The 5,323-nt window shown below is 41.9% G+C and overlaps 1 protein-coding gene across 1 annotated transcript in view; it reads right to left on the reverse strand.

Annotated features, from left to right (window-relative positions):
* Positions 1-4,254, reverse strand: part of SCN7A (sodium voltage-gated channel alpha subunit 7) — a 93,172-nt gene extending 88,918 nt beyond the window's left edge. The window contains 1 exon segment of the mRNA XM_017867494.1: positions 3,961-4,254. The gene's annotated coding sequence lies outside the window, so the exon portion shown is untranslated.
* Between the last annotated feature and the right edge of the window lie 1,069 nt (positions 4,255-5,323).

The following is a 5,323-nucleotide window of genomic DNA, read 5'->3' on the forward strand; positions in this document are numbered from 1 at the left end:
TATATATATATAAAATATATATATGTACGTATACACACACATTGTGGAATGATTATATCAAGCTAATTAATATACCCACTATCTCACAAACTTATTTCTTTGTAGTGGAAACATTTAAAATCTATTCTTTTAGGATTTTGAAATATACAACACATTATTATTTAACTATCACCACCATGCTGTTCAATAGAGCACTTATACTTATGCCTCCTCTCTAACTGAAATTTTGCACACTTTGACCAACATCTTTCCTTTCCCCATTCACCCCCTCACCCCCAGTCTCTGGAAAGCACCATTCTACTCTCTACCTCTAAGAATTTGTCTTTCTTAGATTTCACATATCTATGAGATCATGCAGTACTTGTCTTTCAATGCCTGGAACATTTCACTTGGCATAATGTCTTCCAGGTTCATTCATGTTGTCACAAATGATGTGTATTCAAGAGAACTGAAATTAGTTTGTCGAAGAGATATCTGCTCTCCCATGTTTGCTGCAGTATTATTTACAATAGCCAAGATATGGAAGAAACCTGAGTATCCATCAACATATGAATAGATAAAGAAAATGTAGTTTATATACACAATGGAACATTATTCAGACTTTTAAAAAAGGAGACTCTGTCATTTGCACTGCCATTTGTTTGGATTATAATTCTTAAAAGTTTTTGATCCAGGCATTTTCTGAATTAAAAAAAAATCCAGAACTGGCACATTTACTGAAACCCTGGAGGCTTCTTAGAACTGGCTATTTACCTCTGCTTCCGACAACTCCAAAAATGTCTGTGTGGTTTTCCAGGATTCCAACCCACCCTCCCCACAACACTCCCAAAAGCTCCTTCAGCTTTTCAAATGTGAAACCAAAAATACAGATGTCCATCCCCTTCTCAAATTGGAGAGAAACTAGAGAGGTGCCTTGAAACATATTAGGGTGAGCATGACTTAGTTTTTATCTCACTCTGAGTTGGGCAAAAATGTCCAACATAGAGCCCCAGGGCCAGAGAAAGAGAGTAGATATGGGCAAGAACCTGTAATCAAGTGCTTAGACCATGTTGCCTCTGGGAGAACTCAGAGGGTGAGCAGCTGGTGGACTGGAAGCCTCACCTTAGCATTTAAAATAGAAAAGACAGACTATTCTACTCAATACAATATATTCACCCAGGGTCTATGGCCCCCAAATCAGTATCACCTCCTGTTCTAGTTTAAAACCAAATGCCCTATCATACTATCAGACATTTCTAGGCAGAATTTCCATGAGTGGGGCCCCAGATTCTGCATTTCTATCAAGCTCTTTGATGTCTAGGCAGTCAGTGTGGCACCTGACTCACACCATCATCAGAGCCGTCCATTGAGCTGGTTATCCTTATCCAGCACGAGGCTGAGTCAAGTCAATTACAAATACTGCAGAGACAACAGGGATACCTGTTTGCTAGGGATTCCAGGATGGAATATAAGAAGATGGAGCCTCATTTGTAATAAACAATAATTGAACAAATGTATGTAAATAATAATCTCAGCTGGGTCAGGAGATACCAACTGAAAAATAACCTCTGAAGCCCTCAGATGAAATCTTATCTTTAACCTCAAAGGCTCCCTCTTTCAATGTTGCTGCAATGAGACCTCACTTGTCTGGTTGGTTAGTCCTCACTAATAGAAGAGAAGGAACCAATGCGGGAAAAGAAAAGTGAGATCTGTTTGTACAAGATTTTCTCATGTGACAATGGGTGACTGTGCATTGCTGATATCTGGGGTGGGGGTGGGGGTGGGCAGAGGTTATAGATGCTCTTCTCACACTGACAAATACTGAAAATGGTTAGTGGAAATAATGGGATCAGACTCCCAGAAATCAAGAATATCCCTTTTACTCCAATGCCTCCACCATAAGCTTTCAGGAGGGAGTCTAAGGTGGTAGATAGATGGTGAGTCAATCTCTGAATACCCCAATTGTGATGCATATCTCAACCCAATGAGATCTAGGGCTGGAGTGTCGATTTCCCAATCCCTGAGTAAGGGATTGGGGAAAATACTGTTATTTTTATTTCTAGTATGCTTTAGACAGGTATTTATCGTACTTTGGGAAAATCAGTGAGAGTGTATATCCCCTACCAAACTATCTACCATACAAGGCTATGGAGACAGAATGTCCAGTTTTGAAGTGCTTGGCTCTGCCTCCAGTTCTCCAATGGAGACTGATATGCAGCAGCAGGTCCAAGGGTTGTGTGCCATCTGGGATCTGTTGACCCCTTTTCCTGAGCCCATGTTCAAATTGAGGTCTTTCTTCTATTACTTTAAACATATCCATGGGAAAGAAGGGACTCACAGTACCTATCCCCCAGGTGCAAGACTTTAATTAATCTCTGCAGTCAAGAGTAGAGTATTTATGTCTAAACTTTGATTTCTCCTATGTTAAGTAATGGACCAAATACATTCAGCAATATCCAATATACGTGATGGCTTCATCCCCAGAAAACAGAACTACACATCTAAAGTCAAATTTAAAACAAAAAACAGAAAGAGGGTAAAGCATATTTGGAGAATATTACAAGGTATTTAAATATGCAAAGCTATCCAAAGCACACACTTTTCACTTTTTTGAGGATAAAGGCTTTCAGATTAGAATATGCTTTAAACTGTACAGGTGGCAAGAAATGGATTAGAATTTCACTTCCTCTAGTGCATTCTAGAGCTGCATGTCAAAGTCCTCTGTATGCTTATATTGAATCAGACTTAGAAGGAAAACCAGAATAGTGAAGCAGATAAATACACAGAATAATCCTTTATGCAATCAACAGTTACACATAATACTTTCATAAACCCTTTATATCATCTCTGTCAATTAGTTTTATCAGGACTTTTGGAGTGTCACTTATAAATAAAGAAAACAAAGCTTATTCAAGTTAAATAATTGGGTTAATGTGTACACAAATTGAAATCAAGTTTTATAGTTCTAAATCCCAAAGACCTCTTCATTGGACTTCCCACTCAATTACTGATTGCCAGGCAGCCTCAGCAAATTACTCCTTACAGGTCTCACTTGTAAAAACAGCAGTTGGATTATAGAATCTTTAATTAAGGCTAGTCATAGCAGGTATGGTTCCCAGGATTCTGTTTATTACAGGGCCCAGTTTCCTTCTACTTTGCCATAAACTGCTTTCCTGAATGAACAGCAGTGGGGAAAGTATCCACAAGAAGCATCACCCAAACTCTTTCCCATTTCAAGATATTTTTCAGTCCAATTTCCAAACTGGAACCCATCATTTTCATTAATGAAAGGGGCCCATCGGTGTGTCATTCCACATGCGCTCATCATTTGTCTGGTTTTGACCAAAGTCATAAGTTTTGAGACTAATACAACCGGTCACACTATCACTTGTAAAAGAAAACCTCCAGAAGATAGGCATTTTATAGAGCAAAACAATGCAAAAACAACAACAACCATCATCTCTGTTGATCCAGTCAATACCAAAATGCCCAACTGACTAAATCGACCACACTGCTTCCAATCACATCAATGCCTCTACTTTTATACTGACTACTCTTTTGGGAAAATCAGTCTTGAAATCTCTGTTATTTAGAATAAGAGATAGGATTCCTAGAAGTGTACACCAATCTGCGTAACCTTTCCTCCATTTTATACTATCATTGTATCATGTAATGTAAGTCATTGTCACATAGGGTGCCTAGAATTTTACACTAACAGAGAATGTTGGTTTCAAAAGCTTACCTGATGGAATTAGAAAACTGACCGCACATGCCATGCAAAGGCCAACAGACCACGGCTGCTCTCGAAGTGTACTCTTGAAGTAACTCTCTCAATGCACGTTCAAAATTTAAAACCTCTATCCTCCTGCTGGGAACCCTAAGGGTGTGTATAGGATGGGGCAGGTGGGAGTGGGTGGGAAAGGCTGGCAACAGATAGCGGCTATCACCATTAAGGACACAGCAGCAAAAAAAGGCACTTACTTGCTACGAAGCGACAGGTCTCCACCAGTGCCTGAGGGAACCTTCAGGAGCAGGGCTCCTTGGAGCCCTTTCCTCCTCCTGGGCTTCTCTTTCTCCACGGATCTCTCGGGTTTTCTGAGCTCTAGTTGAGAAGCTGCTGTTAGGCTGGCGTCTGCCCTCACCAGCTGTGGCTCTGCAGTAAATGGGCCCACTAAATTTCCAGTTAGACACCGACTCACTGGGGCGGCTCTCCAGCCGCTGACCCAGAGACCTCTCCTGCCCAGATGTCCAGCTGAGCCGCGCCCGCTGCTTGGAAGCTGTTTTTGTCTCCTTTCCACTCCTCCCTCCCCTCTCCCAGCCACTCCACTCTCTCCCCCGCCCTCATCTCCAGGCCAGTGCGCGACTTCAACATCCAGATCGCGCGTGGGCGGGTGATATTGACAGAGACCTGCTGCAGCGGCAGTAACAGCAGCAGCTGTGGCGTCTCCTCCAGCCGCTGCCTGGAAGGGAGGGAGGAAGAGGAGTGGGGATTGATGAGGAGGGGAAGGGGGAGAGGGCCTTCAGAGCCTGAAGGAATGAAGGGGCTAGGGAACAGCCAAGGAGGAGAGGAAAAGGAGGAGCGCGGTGCAGCTAAGTTGGGGGGGAAGGGAGAGTGAAAATGAGGGAAAGGAGAGGAAGACAGCAAAACTCTGGTACTCTGGTTCTTTAACCTCCAGTTGTATTCTCTCTCCTCTTGCCTAGGTGGTCCAGCAGAACTTAGAGGGGCAATTGTCAGCCTGCAGCATTCAAATCTGGGCATTGCTGTAGTTAAGAGTTTGTAATCTTGTTGTCGTGTGAGTCTGTGTGTAGCTGTTTTTAGGAAAGATTCAAGAGTCCGCTGGAGCTGCTTTGTACTCTGGATCACTTTCCCACTCTAGTGATTTGAAACACGAGGGACAGAGGAAAAATTGTTTATTTTAGAGAACTGCGGCAATACAGTTAGTTTGGGAGTGAAGGCAAGAGGGTTTGGACCTTCTTCCCAAAGGCCACACCACAGAACCTTCATTTTGTCACCCTATTTTGTGCACACATCACATCACTTACTTCAAAAATATATCAGCATATGTCTCTGAATGGTAAGAACTTCTTAAGATTTTAACTCAATACCCTGGTCACATCTAAAAATTAACAATAATTATTTTGTAGCATCAAACATTCACTTGATTTCTTTTTAGTGGACAACTGACTGATTGCAGCTTCTCTTCGCACTCTGGCGATGATGCAAATGAATTTTCTAGAGCATGAAACTTTCCCTTAGAGCAGTCTGACACATATGTCCCTTTTCACCCAGTAAAATTCTACACACCTCTCCGTACATTCAAACACAGTATAGATTTAATGAACT

The sequence above is a fragment of the Rhinopithecus bieti genome, unplaced genomic scaffold (assembly GCF_001698545.2).
Source record: "Rhinopithecus bieti isolate Rb0 unplaced genomic scaffold, ASM169854v2 scaffold_3854, whole genome shotgun sequence".
Classification (NCBI taxonomy): Eukaryota; Metazoa; Chordata; class Mammalia; order Primates; family Cercopithecidae; genus Rhinopithecus; species Rhinopithecus bieti.